We start from the raw sequence: 20962 nt of genomic DNA on the forward strand, positions 1-20962 counted from the left end.
GCACATACGTGATGCATGATGCTTCTCTCACATCGATGTTTCTGTCCTTATCTTTCTCCTTCCCTCCCCTTCTTTCTAAAAATAAATAAATAAAATCTTTTAAAAAGAGAGGGAGAGATACTAGCAGTGTTGGTGAGGCTGTAGAAAAATGGAAACCCTCGTCTACTGCTGGTGGGAAGGTAAAACAGTGCGGCCACTGTGGAAAGGAGTCTGGCAGCGGCTCAAGGGTTAAACCGGGTCTCTACGTGACCCAGCACGTCCACTCCTGGGTATGTACCCAAGGGAAAGGAAAACATATGTCCACATAAAAATGTGTACATCAAACATTCCTAGTAGCATATTTGTAATACGCCAAGAGTAGAAAAACTCAATGTCCATCAGCTCATGAATGGATAACTAAAATGCAGTCCATTCATACAATGGAATATTATTCAGCAATACAAAGAAATGGAGTGCTGATAGATGTTACAGCATGGATGAACCCTGAACACATGTTAAATGAAAAAAAGAAAGCCAGTCATCGAAGGCCACATATTGCAGATTCCATTTATATGAAATGTCTAGAACAGGCAAATCCACAGACAGAAAGTAGATTACTCGTGGTTTCCAGGTGATGGGGGGTGGGGCTCGGGTGCAACAAGGAGTGAGTGCTCACGGGTACAGGGTTTCTTTTTCAGAGTGATGACAATGTTCTAAAATCAATTGTGGTGATGGTTGTACAACTTTAAAATACTAAAACTCACTGTGTTGTATAGTTTAAATGGTGAATTCTATGGTATGTGAACTATAACTCAATAAAGTTGTTATATAAAACAAAATTGAGATACTGCAGCCTGTTACTAATGTGTGTACACGAAGAGTAAACATGCTTTGAGTGACAGCTTAAGGACTCCTCATGAGCTTAATGCATACATTTTGGAATCAATGTTGGCAGTTCTACAATCTTCCGAAGTTATTTCCTAGCTGTTTTCCACATATCTGAGGCTTCTAAGCCCCATCACCTCCAGGAAAGGAAAGCGCATGTAACCAGCACCAGTAACTGCTGTTGTGGAGAGATAGTGCCACAGGCTCAGCAGTCCTCCCAGCAGGTTTTGTGCACACAGCATTTCTCTGTAGTTCCCCTCACATAGGCACAGAGCCATTCCAGGCCCACACGGCATGGCTGGCAGAGGAGGGTGCTGTGGTCTGAGGCCAACCCTACCAACTGCAGGGATGGGTCAGTGAACAAGGCAGATGTGTGCTGGTGAGGGGATGAGGGAAGGCATCATTTGCTAATCACCCAAATGGCTGAGCGTTAACAGAGCACACAGTTGCAAAGCTGCTAGGCTGCGCAGATTCATTCCCCTTTCCCTATCCAACTCACCCCTTCCTTAATTAGACAGAGAATCAGCCCCCTTGAGAGTCAGCCAAGCCAGGCTGGCTCCCCACCATGCAGCCACAGAATGTGAGCTCAGGAAAACATCTGGATGTTCTGGGTTTACTCAGCATCAGTTGCCTCAGTAAACTGCAAAATAGGCCAGCAAAAACACAGGCTTGGAGGCAGCTGGGGTCTAATTCAGCCCTACCATGTATTAGCTGGGTGGCCTCACCAAGTCACTTGACCTTTCTGAGCCTCAGTTTTCTCATCTGCACAATACAGTGACTTACTTTAATGAGCTATAGTAAGGATTACATGAGATAAACCAAGTGCCACAGTAAGAACCTATAAAATTCACTATTTTTAATTTAGTTCCTCTGTGCCTAGAACTTTAAAAAACTTTTCTTAAAGGTTTTTTTTTAAAACCTTTGTTTAAAAGCAGAAATAGATGCTCTTAAATCAATACATGGTGTTCTCTACTGAATGGAAAAACTCTAAAATTTTCTAAAAAAATGTTGAGATAATTTTGCAGGAGGTTTGCATACATTTCCCACCAAAACAATGGAGGAAATGACTTGCTGCTGTTTGGGACTTGGGCACTGGGAAGATGGGGTTGGTAGAACAGGTAGGGGGTTATAGTAGAGAGGCTAGTGGTCAGGGGTTGGTTTGGGATTAGGTGTTGGGCTCTATGAGTTCACTAGGGGCTGCTAGTCCCACCATCTGGCTGCTTGCCAAAATCCGACTCACATCATTGGGGTCTCCAGGCCAACCTTCGTTGCCAGCATCCCCAGCTCTTGGATGAAACCTATGCCAGCTGCCTCTCTGCCTCTCCACCCTTTGAGAGCAGCCCTTTCCCACAGATAGGATTTCTCTCTTTCCTGTCTGCCTGCTCCCTGGACTCCAAGCTCCACCAGGAAGGAATGGAGGCGAACTCAGCTTTGCAACCCCAGCCCTTAGTCCAGTGCCTGGCACACATTGTGTCAAACTTGAGCTGTAGTGAAGTCATTGGGAGGGCTTGTTAAAAACGTGTTGCTGGGCTCCATCCCCAGAATCTCTGATGCTGCTGGTCCCAGGACCACATTTTGAAGTAGATACTCAATAAAGGTCCATGTGGGGAGTGAATGAATTAACAAATTACTTGCAGGAACCACTCCATATTCAACTTTTTTCCTGGGTCCTTACACTCAGGCCTCTCCCAGACTGCCTCTGCTAAAGCCCTCCCTGACCCCAGGACCCCTGGCATCAGTGGTCTCTAGGTCTTGAGGGTCAGAGCTGGGTCTTCTTAATGAGGAGAGGGCAGTTGAAGCCGTAGTGGCTTTCTTTGCTGAACCAATTAGGAAAACACCACAGGGATGCTCCCATAGCTCCCCCCGCTCCTGTGCATTGGTCATCAGGCCCACTATGGGCTGATGGAGAACAGACGAGTGTTGCAGGGTGGCCACAGATCCTGGGGACCCAGGAGACCCCAACATCCCAAGTAGGGAGATCTTTGTGGAAGACTGAGTTTCCTGGATGACCAAGAATTCAGACGGCCTGACTCTCCATCCAGGGCGTTTTCAATACCACGATTTGACAGCTAGGCCTGGAAGAACTGCTCACTAGAACAGGTCATTACTGCCCACTGCCTGCAATAGGCAGGATGGTGGTCAGTGCTGGTTGGGTAGGGGCAGGAGGAAGGTCCAGTGGTCAGGACCAAGGTCAGCAGCTCAAAGTGGTGAAGATGCTTATGCCCATGGTCCCCATGCTGCACAACCCCAGCGGGTGCCATTTACATTGTAACCCACATGACTAGTACCCTCTGGAGTTCTGAAGTGGACAGCCTATGCAGTTTTATGCAATAGTTGGTCCTGAAAATCATCATCTGAAACATCTCATTTGTTATTCCCTGTATACCTACTGTGTACCCAGCATGGAGCAAGGTACTAGGGCTATGCAGGTGGCCAGAAGACAGCCTGTCCTCTTGGGGCTCTTAGGGGAAAGGCCTTGGACACACTGCAGCAAAGAGTGAAGTGCTTGATTGACGGCAGTGTCCAGAACTGTGGGAGCCAGGGAGAAGTAGCTGACCTCTTCCCAGTGAGGTGAGGGAGCTGGCATGTGGGGGGCAGCCTAATCCTTCTGCACTGGTTAATCCAGCCAGGCTAGAGGCTGTCAGGAGGCAGCAGCTGAATCTGCAGCCTCAGCGTCTCAGGTTGGGTGGCTTCTTGCTTTCCAGGGACAGTTGGAGTTGTAAACCCTGGGACCAGATAGGTTTTGTGGGCTGTGGCTGCCCCCGCCCCCCACCCCTTGCCATAGTGTAGGTTTGCAGGATCAGGGATAGAAGCCCTGCTCGTGGGCAGGGGAAGGCGTGAGTACAGGGAAAGGGGCAGAGGCAGCTAAGACACACAGGACCAGCTCCAGGGGCTTCTGCCAAGAAGCTCAGCTGCCTCCTGCAATCCAATTCCTGGGCTTGGGGATGCATGCTTCCCCTGCTTTGCCCAGCTGATGGACCACTTTTTCAGGAAGCCTCTGAGGGGGCAAGGATGGTCCTCCCCTGACCCTCAGTGGCTCCTAGGGTCACTGGAAGTCACCTTCCACTCTAACTGCTGTGTGGGGAGGGTCATGCAACTCCTTCCCAATCATGACCAGTTTTGTCATGGGCCAGCTCCATGCAGAACTCCGACTTTTGTTAAGTCCCCAGGAACTTAAAACACTGATCTAGGCAGCCCAGGAGCACCTCCTGGCTTCCTCCTGGGCACTCAAACTCTGGGACTCACTGTGCACTCTAGACACATTACTACGGACTACACACCCTGGTTCACTTGTCTGGCACCCGACCAAACCAGGGACTCCTGTGACCAAACTAGGGACTACGTGTCACTCATTTGTTGGGAGCTTCCCTGCCTGGTTTCAGAAGCTGTAATCCCTGATGGCTAAGGCTAAATAAAAAGACCTTGGGACCATAAGCCATTTAGGAGACAAAGCTTATTTTCCTGATAGGGGCGCTGCCTCTGCCCCCTTTCACTTCACCTTGCTTGGCCGTCAGGGGATGACTGGTTAGCCAATGACGGGTAAGATTCCTCAAGGGAGGGAAGACATAAGACAGGCATGGTCATGAAGAGGTCCTCAGGGAAGGACTTGGGGGGCTATAGAAAAAGGGGATGATGGACCCTTGCCCCTTGGCTTTGATATAGCCTGAGTCCTCATTCTGTCTGCAAGAAGTCTCCTAATCTCTTGTCTGCCTTACTTCCCCTGCCTGACTTAAACCTAAACCATGCAGTAAGCCTGAAACAATGCTGGAGGTGGGTGCGGCCCTGTGCTGGAAAGGGCAGGTTCCCCCGGGGGATCAGACCTGAGAAAGAATGCATAAACTCCTATGAAACCTACTTCGCTAATACCCTCAGTTTAAATGATAATGGTCCAAGCATGAAATGAGTTGGTTTCCCCAAAGTTTTATGGCCCTTTAGCTATGCAAATTAAACCCAATAAAACCCTGTCAAGGCAAGGGTCAGGGAGCTCTCCTCTTGAGAGTGGCCCAGGTGCTCCCAGGTGCTCTTCCCTTGAGAGAGTGGCCGTGGTGTCCCTTTTTCTCCACAGAATTTGTCCTGTCTCAGCCACAACACCACAGACACTGCTTACCCGTGGCTGCGTCACTCATTTCCGCGTCTCTTGCAACTAACCTGGGCTTGGCACCAAGTGGTGTTCAATTAATGTTTGTGGCTTGAATGACTTCAACTCTGTGCCTGAGGGCAGAGTGTGCTGTGAGTCCTGGCCCTTCTCCCCAGAACCTAGCTTGGGCTCTCCTGTACCCAGTGGTGATTAAATACCACAAGTTTCTAATCCTTACAGCAGCCTGGCAATATTGTCAGACCTGGCCAGGCATTTCCCTATTTGATAAACTTAATAACACAGAGGACTAATAATGCACAGATGTGTTTAAGCAATGCAAATAAATAGAAAAACACAAATGACTCACGCAGCTCTGGTCAGCGTGGAAAATCAAACTCCACATCTAGGGCACATCTGGCGCAGCTTGGTATGTGGGTTCCCATGGAAGGAGGCTTCAGGGATGCTGGGTCAATGGCTCCCAGGCCAGTGGACTTCTGAGACAGGGGGTAGCAGTCATTCAGAGGATTCTGTCCAGTCTCCATCAGGCAGGGTCTCCAGGGGCAGGTGAGGCCCAGTTGATGACCTTCTTGGACTTTCCCATCTCAGTCCTGCCCAGTCTACAGGCTCATCACTGGCCAGCACAACCAAGCCTCACACTTTTTACTGCTAAAGTCATAACTTAATCTTTTTGCCTGCAAAGCCCCTTCCCTCCAACTGATGAAATTCAAGATCTATCAGAAAGGCCACTATCTCCTCTTTGAGGCAGGATTAATTCCCTCTCCCTGGGTCCCTTTCCCTTAGAGGTCCAAGGGGTGGATGGTGGTGGGGTCCTGCCACCATAATCTCCATCACTCCTTCCCACATGCTAAGGTTCATATTAAAAGTAATACCTTTTGCCTTGGCTGGTGTGGCTCAGTGGATTGACCAATGGCCTCCAAACCAAAGTGTCACCTGTTCACTTCCCAGTCAGGGCACATGCCTGGGTGGCGCGCCAGGTCAGGTCTCCAGTAGGGGGTGTAGAGGGGCAACTACACATTGATGTTTCTCTCCCTCTTTTTCTCCCTCCCTTCTCCTCTGTCTAAAATAAATAAATAAAATCTTTTAAAAAACTAAACTAAACTAAAATTACATTTGGATACAATAATTCACAATTCCTAGTGAGGTAAAATCTTTCCCATTTTATGGATCTGAAATAAGCGATCTAAGTAAAAAGTGGGCCATTTGCTATGCAAATAGAAGCCACTTTCAGGGAAGTCCCCTTGTTCCCTCTTCCCTGTAGAAACTTTGGGCCTCCCCGGGGCTATGAAGGTCCACCTTCCCCTACAAAGAGGCAGCAGCCAGCCACACCCCAGCACCCAGCAAGTGTCTGGCATGAGGCACTTCTGCAGCAACCAGGAGTCACATGAGGAGAAGTTACTGTGAGGCGAGGACAGGCTCACAATGGAGAAATCCTGACTGTGGACTTACACGCAGGGTTTAATGTGTAGAAAACTATCCTTACTTCTATCGTGCAGATGAGAGAACTAAGGCCCAGTTAGGACTTCTCTAAGGTCCCATCCAGTCCCTGCATTCAAGCTGTCCCCTGGGTGGTGAAGGCGGGCAGCTCGCTGTCATGGGCATGAGAAATAGCCGGTCACTTCGGTTTGTTCATTAGATTCCCACATGAGTGAAATCATACGGTATTTGTCTTTCTCTGACTGGCTTATTTCAGAGCATGATGTTCTCCAGGTCCATCCATGTTGTACCAAAGGGTGAGATTTTCTTCTTTTTTATGACCGAATAGTATGCCATTATGTATATGTATTATAGTTGTGTCACCCACTCATCTAGTGATGGACACTTGGGCTGCTTCCAGATGTTGGTGATTATTAATAGAACTGCAATAAATATAGGGGTGCTTATATTATCTTCAACTGGTGTTTTGGGTTTCTTTGGAGAAATTCCCAGAAGTGGAATCACTGGGTCATAAGGCAGTTCCATTTTTAATTTTTTGAGGTATCTCCACACTGCTTTCCACAGTGGCTGCACCAGTCTGCATTCCCCCAACATGAGACAGACTCATAGATAGAGAGTAGGCTGACAGGTTTGGGGGATAGTGGTTAGGGTGTGGAGGGGTTGAGGAAAAAGGACTCATGAAAATGAACAATAGTGTGGTGATTGCAGGGGAGGGGGTAAGGGGGACAGGGGTATAAGGGAGTTAAATGGTAATGAAAAAGATAATTTAAAAAATGCTAACTAAAGAAAGAAATAGCTGGTCACCTGGTCCACATGGGGCTCAAGGGTGGTCTGCTTCCTTCCTCTCGCTGTCTCTCACCTTGCTTAGTTGCCCGAACCCATACTGTCTAGCCTCTTATTCTCAGACTGTTTCTGCAAATCCAGGGCCACCCTCTATCCTAGATTCCAAACCATGCAGGATGAGCCCCAGGCCTTCCCTTCCTCTTAGGCTGGTTCAGGAGGCCTGAAGGAGGCTCCATCTGAGGCCTCCTCCCCACCCCTGTCTGCACAGCTGACATGAGGGGAGAGAGAACAGAGGATGCCAGTCTCAAATCAGGCTTAAAAGCTGGGTTATAGCCACACACATCTTAATTGGTGCATTTCTATTTTCTCTGTGGGAATGTTCCCTTTCTGATGGACTCTCACATTTACTGTTATATTTCTTGTACCTCTGTCTGGAATTGTTATTTAGACATCATAAAAAAAATCATTATATTTTTAAGGGGAAGATTGAGAAGTTTCTACAGAAGAGAATACAAAAAGCTGGGGCACACACAGACACAAGCCGATCCACACACAATGCATACGTGTGCAAATTGGTCTGACGGAAAAGAGAAGTTTATTACCACAACGCTTCTCAAAAAAGAAGTGAATGAATAATTTAGGGCTTTTTACAAACATCTAGATTTTCTAATCATTCTAGAAAAGTCCGGTTCGATTACTTACAGCAGCAGTTCTGTGATAAACCACCCGAGAAATGGTTACCAATAAATAAAATTTACAATTCCCAGTGGGCCTGCCTTCCACAGAAATGCATCATAAACATTAACAATTTTTTTTCTTTAAAACATCAGACCCCACAACACTGTGGCTCTAACTAACTCAAGGCACTGTGTGTGATAAATCCTTCAACTGTTTACGTTGAAAAGGCTCCTGACTTAATGGTTAGATGATAATATTTCCTGTTTTATTTTGGCAAGAACTTCATTATATTTTGCTCTTTGCTGCCAGTCCCAAAATAACTGCACCCAAATTGAGGCTGTGCAGCCCTGGCCCTTGGGACCCCAAGATGACAGGGTAGAGTGAGCAGGCCAGGGGGCTGATGGGGCTGTTGGGAGGTGACTGCACACGCCCGTCTGGGATCAGTGTCCTAACCACATTTACCAACAACAGGCTGGTACATCTAGCTGATGAAAGGGCCTGAAGCACTAGTCCTTGACAGCTCCACTGTGATCTGGGCCACGCTTCTTGCCTGGGTCTCCCACTAACCTGTGGGCAGCCTGACTTCTGTTTTGAAGGCGGAACTCCAGATGACCCTCAGAAGGTGAGGGACCTCCCGGGACTTGGACAACAGGGTGGCTGCCCCCTCACCCTGCACTCCGGCTCTTGGCGACATGATTGGCTGGGCAGTGTTAACTGATGATCAATTGCAGAGTGTACATGAGAGAGCAGTTCTGGCTTGATACACTTATGTGGGGAAGAAACCTCACCAGTGATAAGTAATGGCTCAGGCTCAAGTTTGTTTTCTACAGGAACTAGGGTAGAATAACGAGCAGAACCCAGGATGCACAAAATGAATAAATGTCATCCAAGGCAGGGCAGGCTGCTTCACTATGGGGTGTGTGTGTTTGTGTGTGTGTGTGAGAGAGAGAGACAGAGAGGCAGAGAGAGAGAGAGATTGAGAGAGGAGAGAGGAGGTATGTTCGAACTTTGGGATACAAAGCCAAACATAATGAGTGCAGAAAGTACAGGGGTCATTTATTGCAATCCCTGTGGCTGTCACAGGTTTAGTGATAATTCTCTCTGCATTTTGTGCCAACAAAGGCTTCCTGGTTGTCTTTACTTGCTTGTCAATGCCCATCGGACCCACAGATGGAACACAGCACTGTCACAGGGCAAAGCAGGATGGGTGTGTGCCTGCCTGCTGCTGAGGGCTTTCAAAGTTGCCTGGAGGCCACGCCGACAGCACAGAGGGAGGCCGGAGGTTTGGAGGCTTCTCTATCATTAGAGTAAATTACGCCACGTTCAGTCTTAGGACAAGTATATTTGATTTTCAACTTGTTTGAAAAAACTGGTGATCTTGGGAAATGGTAGCTCTGAATAACCCCGGGCATTTGGTAACCAGAACATACACCACAGGCTCCAGGAGGGTTTACTCTGTTATTACAACAGAACAGGGCCCGCATGATCTCTGAGTGCTGTGGCCCCCATGTCTTGTCTCTTCTGCTAGACAGAAAGCTCTTGTGAGCAGAGGCATTCTTGACTCTCCCCGGAGTCCAATACTGTCCAGCACGCACAGACTGACTCCTGCTTAGCTCATTCTCCACTCCCCTTCCTTCCAGTCCCTGCTGCTCCCCACCTCTGCCAACCCTGTTACTTCCACCTGAAGTCTTGACATCCTCTTGACCATCCAAATCCCCCTTCCTGAAAGAGCCAGCCTCGGCGCCCTTGGGCACTTAGGCACTTCCCCAGCCCCACAGCCCCACAACCAGCTCTCCCTGCTCTGAATTCAGAGAAGAAGCTGTGTTCATTGGTGGATCTCGTTAGACAGACCTGGATATGAATTCAGGTTCAGCCATGTACCAGCCCTGCGACCTTGGGCAGGTTACTTTCCTTCTCTTTCGTGATGAGTAAGCAAAATACTGAACTTGAAAGCCCTCAAATACACACCTTAGAACTGCTCTTGTTTACACATTTCCTGTGCTCTGCTCTGAGACTGGGCTCTTCTTTGCTGCCAGGTCACCTTTTGCATTGTCATGCAGCCTCCCAGTTAGACTCTAAGCTCCCGACCGAAGCGCAAGGACCTGTGTGTTGCACACACCTGTGTATTTACACAGTCTTGCAGAGTGTGCTCTGCTCATTGGGAGGTTGGTAGATGCTTGTTGGGCCTAAGGGCTCAGGCAGTGAACACTGGATCATTTCTGTTCCTGCTAAAACTCCTGGGTGGTCTGACCCCCTTGGAGACACTGCCCTGGCAGGAAACCATACTTCCTTCTGACAGCAAACCTTCCGGGCCTGGGGGAACAGGGCCTCCAAGAGCACCCCCACAGCTCCTGGAGTGTCGAGGCCAGCTGTGCTTCCCTGTACCCTGAGGTTCTCTCTGAGCCTTTAGTTGTGCCCTGAGCTCCCCCCAATCCTGGAAGCTGCTTCCTCTCACCACGAACAGCCATGCCAACTCAGAACGTTCAAGAGAGTTGTAGAAAGGCTATGGGAGGACAAAACGCAGCCATGCCAGAGCTCACCAGAGCAGAGCATTGTCACGTCTACAACCTCCAGCCCTCCAATCCAGGAAGGCCAGAGGGTGGGTCTTTCCCGATGGAAACACCCTGATGCCCATCATAATCCTCCACTGCCCATGCCCAGCACTCTCCTGTTCCCTTCTCTTCTAGTTATGGCGGCCACCATATCCTTGGCCAGCCTGGGGCCAGCTCCGTGGACCCACAGAGAGCATGGTCTCACCTCCTGTACTGCTCAGCCCACACCCAGGCTGTGGTGGATATGCTGCAAGTGGTGACTGACCCCCGCATCCCTACCCCAGTGTGTCCAATGCACTACTACTACTAACCCATGTGCAAGTCTGGTGGTCATCCAGAAAGCCTCAGCACAGGCCCCTCGGACCTCAAAAGGCCCACTCTGGTGATGGCCACACCACAAATGTTGGATGCTATAGTAACAGAAAGGGTCATTCCATCACCGATGCCAGCACACCGATGCCAGGCTTTGGGAAACCTGCTGCCTACACATAAACTGAGCCGGCGGCCCACCCCACCATGGAAAGCTTAGAAGGCTCATTCTCCAGTCCCCACATCACATTTACCTGTGACTGATTTTATAATCTTGGGGCTATTATTTTTTACAGTTTAATCTCCTCAGCTGATAGCTCCAGAAGGCTTAACAATGTACTGTTTACTTAGATTCCACCTGGCTCTCAGGAAGCGGAAGAGGGAGACAAGAATAAGTTACTGCGTGATTGCAGGACAATTAGTGCTCACCTGTTGCACGTTCTGCCAGGTGACTGTGGTGATTGATGAGGACAGACTGGGAAGAGTTGAGCTTCAGGTAATTCTCCAGGGACAGTGTTCCACACCTAAGGAGGAGGGACACGTGTCCCTGTGTTGAAGTGACAATTCAGGAGTTCATGGTCCTGCATAAATTAGCAGTCACCAATCAAGCCCTGACAGCAGGTACAGTGGTCAATCCCTCCAGCTCAGCAGGGAGCTGTCTCTGGTTTTGAATCCTGGTTCCCACAGCTGTGGGACCTGGGCCTCACTGATACCTGGTTCCCTCACCTGCATTCAAAAATAAGTGGAGGGAGGGAGGTGGGACTGGCTGGGGTGGGGTGGAGGGAAGGGGAGAAAATGCAGACAATTGTAACTGAATATAAATAAATAAATAAATAAATAAATAAATAAATAAATAAATAAATAAATAAACAAACCATGAAAATGTGAAAAAAAATAAGTGGAGGGTGTGGGTTTTGTGCAGGGTTATAAATGACAACCAACACTCATCTTGACAGAAGTGGGACTCAGCCAGGTCTTGAGTGCCTGTCACCAAATTGGTGCTCAGTAAATGTTTGTTGAATGAATAAATGAGACATAATTTGGACAAGGATATGTAGTTAGAACTTAGAAGCCACAAATTTGGGGTTGAAAGAATGGATTGGAGTCTCACGTGTCCTCAGAAAAGTTAAATGGTTAAGAGAACATTATCTACATCGTAAGAGTCGGAAGGTTCAGATGTGCTCACACATATAACTTGCTTGGCCCAGGGCCTGGCATGTGGGAAGCTGAGTGTTCAGTGATGATGATGATAATCACTTCAGGTGTGATGGAAGTGATGCCCAAGGCACACTAAGGATGTGAAGGGCTGACATGCAGAGGCCCAAGATTGATAGGAAGTCAGGTCAGACAGGTAGGTAGGTGGGCCTGATTACAGCAGGAAGTGCAACTTCTATAGCCAAACCTCTGAAAACCACTTACAGTGGCCCGTCCCCACACCTCTTCAAGTTCTGTACTCTCCACAGCCTCCTGGAATAGGACAGGGTTGGCGAGAATAGGGCAAGTGAGAAAAAGAGGCACTCACCCTTCCAACCCCCAGGAGGGAGGAAAAGAGCCAGCTTGGACTTAGGTTTTAAAAGCTGCCTTAAACTGGCAAGTTTCTTTGTTTTAAATCAAGAGGCCCATTCCTGGTCCAGATGCTAGAAAGCAATTTCATGGAGTGCTTAACTTACACAGCTCCAAATAACTGCCCAGCCCAGGAAAACCTGGCCCCTATGCTTTGTGGGGAGGTCAGGAAAGGTGGTTCCAGCCTCTGGTGGAGTCCAGAGAGCCTGGGTATCACTGAACAGCCTGCTTCCCCCTACTCCAGCCTACCTGAACATCACCCCTGTCTGCTGAAGCTTTATGAAGCAGGAGGCACAGACCTCTCCTAGTGTGGGAGTCATAGGCCAGGACACTCAGCAGGGAGTCCTGAGGCTGGGCCTGAGGTCACTCTCTGGGCCTTAGTTACCTTCTCTAGTGAACTGAGGGGTTCAGACTAGGAGAGCAATGAGCCTAGAAGGTCCCCAGATGATTAACACTCAAACCCCAGGGGAAGGGGGAGGAATCTGATATTTATTGCACTCCTAAAAGCATAGCCCTTCACATAATTAATCACCCAGGCAGGCATTATTGTCTCCCATTTATAGGAATATCAGGTGCAATCTTACCAAGATTTTACAGATGAAGAGACAAGTTCAGAGAGCTGAGGACTCTGCCAAGGTCATTACATGGCAAAGAGCTGCAAGGATTCAGACTTGGGTCCATCTGATTCCAAAGCCAGGAGCCCTTCCCTACAATCAGTACAGCCACTTTATGCCTCTTCCGCTGAGGTTTGCAGCTTTGGACTTTGGTCATTCACTTTCACTTTTAAACTACCTGGAGCCCTGCTCAACACTCTAGTAAGTCCAAGGAGGGAAGAGCAACGGGGCAATGGACAGGAAACGTGAACAGGTGAGGAATTCACCTGCTTGGCACTTCCAGGCCCGACATGTGGTCCCAGTATGACCAGGCCAGGTCCTCGGGAGCTCAGCAGGCTTGGGCTGCCTGTCCAACCCCCTAACTCCCCAATGGCTCTGAGGCCAGTGTCACACCATGCCAACTCCAGGACTTCCTCCCACATTGCCTGGCTGAGGCCACTTGTCCATTCAAGGCCTCCTTCAGGAAACCTTCTCTACCCCAGTGATGATGCCCCCTGCCCCACTAGGTCCACTCATCTATCTGATAATGATTAAGCACATGCTCCATGCCAGCCCCTCTGTAGACCACTGGGGATAGAGGAGAATAAAACAGGCCCCAGCCACCCAGGTGCTCTTGGCTGGGTGTGGGCTGGGGTTTCACGCTACAGACTCGGATTCTGTCAGCTGTGGGTGGGACCTAACAAACTATGAAGGTGATCGAAGGGGCACACCCAAGTGAGACCCTTTGGTCTTGTGAATAATCTGGCCTCCAGCACTTTCATTCTTGGGCTGCCACAATCCTGAGAACATGCCTTCTTCCCAGTGGTAGGCTCCTCTGGGACCCCAAATCAGGCTGTGTACAAATCCTCTTGTACCTCTTGCTACCTGTGTACCTTCACAAAATGCCAATGCTCTCTGAAGCTGTTTCCCTATCGTTAACTAGATAATAATGGTGCCTTCCTGTCCTGAGGAGTAACTGGAATACCGTGTGCAAAGCAAGCTGCCTGGCATAGATAAATGCATAATAAATGTCTGCTCTTATTACATCATCACTGCACTGACAGACAGAAATACTTCCCCAGGGGTATTCTGAGAACCTCCACTTCTGGAGCGCCTACTTCTGACACCTGGGAGGCCTCTCCATGCCCTCTGTCAGGGCTCCAGCAGGATCTGCCTTCATTTTCTGCGTGGATCCCGCCTCTTAGTCCCTGAACAACATACAGGGATGGGTAAATAGGTTTACAGTTGTGAGTATGCGAAACAGTTTATTCTTGTATTTTTATTAATTATTGTATTACTCGTACTTTTGCATTATTTACTATTGTATTATTTGTATTGAGACCGTAAGTAAAACCTACTTTTGCCTACCCCCGTATTAGCTTAGCATACCCTTCCCTTCATTTTCCCAGAGTGACCAAAGTTCCAACTATACGTGTTCCGGCAGCCTATCCCAGATTTCAGGGAAATGAACGGGAGAGGTAAGTTTGCCAGGCAAGAGCTTCTCGCCCAGAGGCCGACACTGCTCAGTCTAGCCTCTTCCGACCAAGGAGACCCAGCCCACTGCTCCCAGCCGAGCTGCGGGAACACCGTCCAGTCAACACCGCGGGTGCGCGTGAGGGGCGCCCGGGATGCATCTAGGGGTCCCGAAGCCGGCTCCCCCTAGTGCCGCGCCAAGAGCAGGGCGCACCGGACCCAGCCCGCCCCGGAGGCGCACGCGGCTGGCGTCTCTGAAGCAGTAAGGACGCCCGGAGTGCGGACCCGGGACTGACTGTCCGCTGCCGGGCACACGTGGCTGCGTCCCAGCGGCTATGGTCGCCTCCAGACTGGTGGCCTCCGCGCGGCGATAGCGCAGGGGGGCAATGGGACAGTGCCGGGTCTCGGGCCCCGGGACAGGGCGAAGCCACAGCCCCGCCACAGTACGGGGAACGAGTCACTCACCTCTCAGTCCCGCTGCTCGGAGAAGCCGCGGAGGCTGAAGGTTCCACGGAGGCTGACAGCCCGCCCGGAGGCTCCGCCCCCGCCCCCTGCGCCCCGCCCGCCTGCCCGGGGTCCGCCCCTGCGGGGGAGGTGGCTGGCGGTCAGCCTGCAAGCTGCAGCTTATCCGGCTCCGCCACCTCCCCCAGGGCGGCAATCGGGGAGCTGCAGGGTCCGCGATCTCCGCGCGTCTTCGCAGCTTGGGCGGCGTAGGTGGCAAGCAAAGACCCTCCGCCCCTAGCCCAATATTCGGAGTCAGCCCCGTAGCTTCCGGATCTGCGCCCATCCCCCCTCCCTACCCTACTCGTGTTAAAGTGCGCAGAACTCCTGTTAACCAGGACAAGAAGGGCGTGGAGGCCAGAATGACTTTGAGACCCGCTCCCTTACTCAGCGGGACACTGCAAGTCCACGTCTATTTCATAACCCACTTTAAGTGGCAGGCACAGATGGTAAGAGGCCGACGTGCCAGATTGGATTTGGCTTCCTATTTTTCTGCAATGGAAGCAGACAGCAAAAGCCCCTCAACAAGGCTGCATTCAGGCCTGTGTGGTCCTGTCACATCTCTGTCCCTTGTCCACCCTTAGGGCAGACCTTTGACCCTTCCCAATAGTCGTAAGGTTTCAAGATCCTTGGGCCCTCAGTAGCTGCTGGGAACTCTGGAGCTTGACTCAGGGTCTAGACCTTGTGGATTCCAAACCACCACCCTGCCCCGGGAAAAGACGGCCTCCAGCAGGGCTGGCTGCCTTCCTGTCCCCCATGCTGATGGCATCACAGCACAGCAGTTGGGGGAGAGTACCCTCTGGGTAGCTTCCCAGAGGTATGTGCCTTCATCTGAAGCCCTGTCTCATGGAAGACCTCTCACACTGGGGTGCTACTGACAGCTATTCCTCTCTCTTTAAGGGCAGGACATGGGGGCTCTGATGGCAAAGTCAGGCACCAAGGTTACTCCTCTTCTGGGAGGCTAACTAGGGGTTATCTGACCCTGAGGCTCTTTCTGGAATATTGCTGAAGGGCGTATTCCACCAGCCCCTGTTAAAGAGCTTCAAATTACACCAGGAATCCAACTTGTGCTGGAGAGATAAGCCCAGCAGGGGTTATCTGAACCTGAGGCCAGAGGCATGGGGCCTGGGCCTCAGGAATGGCCCCACAACTGGGCCTCAGAGAGCACAGTGGGAATGAAGACACATAATTGGGACATCCCTGTGGTGGGAATGCTGCTGTGAGGGGTGTCTTCTCCACCCCCTCTCCCCACCAAGACCCACCCATGAGCATCTTGTGCTTTCTTACCTCCATGGGTTTCTTCCTGTCTAAAATATCCTCCCTTCCCAGCTCTGTGTTCTGTCTGGCCCCCATCCTCTCCCATCTTCTTCAGGGACCCTCCTGACTTACCCTGAGCTAGAGCACCACCCTTTCTGAGTTCCTGTGGAAGTTCTCATGGGTCCTTTATTCATTCAGCACTCAGGGAGCCCCACAATGCCACACAATGTTCCAAGTGCTTGGGACACAGGTGCCTGTTGCCTCGTCCCTGCCTTTGGATGGTGAGTTTCCCCTAGCCTGGTGCCCTCCACAGAGCAGGTGCTCTCCAAATGTCTGCTCTAGCCTGATGGGGATCTCTGAGCATCCTTCCTACAACTACAATGGGTGGCACAGGAAACAGAACTTGGAAAATGGAGGGCTAAGGTCTTTCAGCATTCTTGGAAGGATCCTTGGATCTATCCAGCATAGACTTGATAGGTGTCTTTGTGGGGTTCCCCATGAGCTGGAGAGAGAGAGAACTGAAAGCTGTACAGGCAGAGGTCTTTCTGAGAAAAGTAACCTCACAGGGTGATCTGATTATAAATTCTTAACTAGGCAGGTCATGGTGGGTAATGACACCCACAGAAATATGAGCTCCCCAGGGCAGGCAGTGTTTTTCTATCTCATTCACTTTTGTATTCCCAGTGCCTAGCATATAGAAGGTGCTCAGTAAATGGTTGTTGAATTAATGCACTCCCATTCTCATCCTTCTTCACCTTCTGCCTACTTTTTTTCTCCTCCCTTGTCTGCCTCAGAGCTAGCAGGGTGCTGGTACAGAGGAGGTACTCAGTGCACCCACTAATGCATGCTTACACCTGGAGTTGCTGAATATTCTCTTTATAGAGCCTGTCACTGTCAGCCTCTTGAGATTTCCCTTTTTCCTGAAGTCAATGCTAACCTTTTGGTTAAGAGGACAGGAGCATCCAGGTTGAGAATCTAGAGTCATCTCCTGCTTGGGCAAGAGAAGAGAGGGCTGTTGTTCCCTCTCAGCTTCTCATATTGATGCAACATTTATAGGCTGGGGCAGAGCACATCCATTTCACAAAATAAATACTCTAATTGACTGTTAAAACCAGGTGGTCAGGAGAAACTGTGTGCCCTGATGTACTCTGACAGTGTTGGCTGGGAGCCAGGTCACGCAGATGCAGTCCTGCCTGACCGACCGGGGCAGCAGACCCAGGGAAGGGGCCCCTCACCTGTACTCACCTCCCCTCTCACCCAGGCTTGGTGAGAGTCCTCCAAATTTGAGCACAGGGATCTACTCGCCTCTGTGAGAGAGGGAGTAAAGCTACAATTCCTCAATGTAAGAAACCTGTAGAGAATTTTTATGAGTTTATTTGAGCCAAACTGATGGCAATTGCCAGGAAGAAAAATAAAAAATCTCAATGGACTGAGAAAACACTCTGGAGAACGGCAGTTTTGCAGCTTGTTTTACACACTAGAATCAAAGGGGGAGATGTAAGGAGTTACCTGAAATACGGTGGTAACAGATTAAAGGAGCAGGAGAAAGCAAAGCGGGGAGTCTCTGGGATTGGACAAAGAGTCAAACAGAGAGACACATACTTCTTTTACACTTCTTTTACAGAGGATAGTTAACAACATTTGTAGCACATAGAGATGGTATGCAGGGAAAAAGATAACAATGAGGAGTTCTGTGGTCTCCTGCTTCGGTGGGAGGTAGTATGCTAAGGAGTCTGGAAAAGGAGATTACTCTGACATTTCAAAGGTATGTTATCTTAGCCCTGGGCAGATAGCTTAGTTGGTTAGAGCACAGTCCTTACACACCAAGGCTGTGGGTTTGATCCCCAGTCAGGGCATATTAGAAGAATCAACCAATGAATGCATAAATAAGTGGCACAACAAATGGATTTCTCTCCCCCCCAACCCCATCCTCTCTCTCTAAAAATCAATCAATCCATAAAGGTATGTTGTCTTAGATGGAAAAAGACAAATAGACATGCTCTGACTTTTGTAAAATCATGTCAAGACCTAGGACGTGACTACCGCTGTGGTCTCTTTTCAGTTAAGAATTTTTATTTAGTTTTAAATTTTTATTGACTTTATTAGGGTGATACTGGCTAATAAAATTATATAGGTTTCAAGTGTACAATTCTATAATACATCTTCTGTATACTGTATTGTGTGTTCACACCCAAAGTCAAGTCTCCTTCTGTTACCATTTATCCCTTCTTTGCCCTCTTTTACCTCCCACCCGCTTTTCCTTAGTTAGGAATTTTTATGTTCAAACCATCCTCTGTGGTTACTTTTGGTGTCTGAGTTTGTAAGGCTGTGGTGCAGGCCTACCCTGAGCTTGTCAGGTTTAGTATGTTGCCCCTTTCCTCACCCACAAATTCAAGGGATGGGGATATTGAGGGTAATTTGGGCAAACAGAGGGGTCATGCCTGCCACCGTGATGACTCAGTGGGTTAAGCCATGTCAGAACCTCCGGGAGCTGAGGCAGTGAGAACGATGGGGATGGTCTGTGAGGGAGTAGCACTGAATGGGAAGGCAAGCTGGCAAAAGTGTGCTTGGGGCCTGGGATTTAAGCTTACAGACTCTGTTCTCACATGGCACCTTATTTTGTGACAGGGCACTGGGATACACCCATCCCTACATCAAATCTCCCTGCACCCCAGAGCTTGGTACTCTACTTTGGTATAACGCTGCCCTCCTTCTGGTCCTCTGCTGAAACTTGAACTCTCCTTAGAGGAAGAGTTCTCTGAGCTCAGAGGAATGAGAAACTGTGTATCCTCTGGAGATTTAACTGTGGCCAGTACCAGAGTGCGGAGAAGGTTCTAAGGGCAGCTGTTAAAGGGAAGGGTGGGTAAAGAACTGGGGGTGGGGTGAGCAGAAGCAACCTCCTCTCCAAGGTTGCTCCCTGGCACATAGTTGTTACTGTCAAAGTACAAAAGCCCAAACCTATGGAGAATTTTTATAGAAATTCATTTGAGCCAAACAGAGGATGTGCCTGGAAGCAAGATCTAAACAGACTGAGAAAAGTGCATCCTAGAATGACAGTGTGCAGCTTCTTTTGTCCATTTGGAATTCAGGAGGGAACATAGGAAGATTATAAGGAGGAAGAAAGCCAGGTAGGGGTTGGCGTACAGGATAGTTAACAAAATTATGCGCTCTTTTGAGGGTGGTTTTGCTTGAGGAGTTTGAAAAGAGGCATTTCAAAGGTGTGTTAACCTAGATGCACAAAACAAGGGACAAGGCTTGCTTAAGGCAAGGATAACCTTTTACTAGGGAAGTTATATGCCTGGCACATAACTTACCTACTATGACCTGCCCAGTTAGGAATTTCAGATCACCCTGTGAGGTTAGTTTCTGTAGAATCCTTTTTTTAAAAAAAAAATTTTTGTCCATGGCACTTAATAAATTTTTCTGTAAGACCAAGTGTCTTGGCATGTGACTAGGCCATAGGTGGCCAATGGGAATGTAGAAGCAGGCCCAGCACCACCAGGGAGCATTTAGTGAGCCCAGGAGCACATCCTTCTTGTGTGTTTGTGGGACTATTGCATTGCCTTTCAGATGGGGGAGATTGTACAGGCACACAGCTAGAGAAGTCTGGGCCTCAGCCCCTTGCTCTGAATGTGGTACACATGATAACCTGGAAGGGTTTTTTTTTTAATTTTTTAAAAGATTTTATTTATTTATTTTTAGAGAGAAGGGAAGGGAAGGAGAAACAGAGGGAGAGAGTCATCAATGTGTGGTTGCCTTTCACATGGCCCCAGGTAGGGACCTGGCCCACAACCCAGGCATGTTCCCTAACTGGGAATCTAACTGGCAACCTTTTGGTTTGCAGCCTGTGCTCAATCCACTGAGCTACAGCAGCCAGGGTTTTTTTTGTTTTTTTTTTTTTTAATTTAATCTTTTTGTATTTTTTTTCCCATTACTATTTAATCCTCTTATACCCACCTTCCCCTCCAGGAGGGTTTTAAATTGCAGAATCTCAGGCCCACCGCAGATCTGAATCAGAACCACATTTTAACAAGACCTGCCAGAGATTGCATGCACAGTAAAGTTTAGAAATGCTGGTCTACAGTGCAAACAACATAAAGCATAAGTCCTGGAATAGGTGGGCCAGGGCAGATAGCCTATATTGGACTGCGGTCATCCTCACTGGGTTGCACTTTAATATCGTACATATGCTTTCCTTTCTCAGAGGTCCTCATGAGCCAAATAGCTTGATTTAATCTGCTTCTGGATATGAATAAGTATGGAGTAAATGGCTGTCCTTCACAATATTCGATGCCTATTAGACAAAGCTTCAAGAAAAAATATAGGACTAGTATGCTAACTCCTTTCCAGCAACTGGTCTTACTTTCCCTTTTCCCATGGTTGCTATTACAATCAGAGGCATATTCATGACACTATTAACCTTATGGAATATATGTAAATCCTACTTTATTTTCCCTTAGTCTATGATTTTTTGTATTTGGTTTACTGTTAGCATTATTGTTAAAGCTTTTCGTTATAAGCTATCTTTTCAAAAAAATTTTATTGTTCAAGTACAGTTGTCTGCCTTTCCCCCCACCTCTCCCCACCACCCCAGCCATCTCCACTTCCCTCCCCTCGTTATAAGCTATCTTAAGTTGCTTTTAGGAGAAGCCAGTTGTTTAAGATAAATTGGAAACATCTCTGTGCTACAGCAGCCCATCCTCTCTGTCCCCTTGGTGGCCATCACCCGTCTGTGGCGGGAACCAGGTCACAGATCATCCTCTGCTAGATTTTGTTTGAGAAGAAGATGGAGGGGTTGGGAGAAGGATGTGTCCTTGGACTTCTACCTGGCGTTACTGAGAAAAGAAAACCCAACC

At 48.9% G+C, this 20962-nt stretch overlaps 1 protein-coding gene across 10 annotated transcripts in view; it reads right to left on the reverse strand.

Annotated features, from left to right (window-relative positions):
* Positions 1–14889, reverse strand: part of STEAP3 (STEAP3 metalloreductase) — a 53487-nt gene extending 38598 nt beyond the window's left edge. For 3 of the 10 annotated variants that reach the window (XM_071220647.1, XM_045203125.3, XM_071220648.1), the window contains exons 1-3: positions 14814–14883; positions 11149–11300; positions 9–75 (exon numbers count right to left, since the gene is read on the reverse strand). The gene's annotated coding sequence lies outside the window, so the exon portion shown is untranslated. Of the gene's footprint in view, positions 1–8; positions 76–5309; positions 5437–11148; positions 11301–12866; positions 12980–14813 lie in introns of those variants that run through there. The other 7 variants (XM_045203124.3, XM_071220646.1, XM_053918590.2 and 4 more) reach the window with 7 other exon arrangements.
* Between the last annotated feature and the right edge of the window lie 6073 nt (positions 14890–20962).

This window comes from Desmodus rotundus, chromosome 2 (assembly GCF_022682495.2).
Source record: "Desmodus rotundus isolate HL8 chromosome 2, HLdesRot8A.1, whole genome shotgun sequence".
Taxonomy (NCBI): Eukaryota; Metazoa; Chordata; class Mammalia; order Chiroptera; family Phyllostomidae; genus Desmodus; species Desmodus rotundus.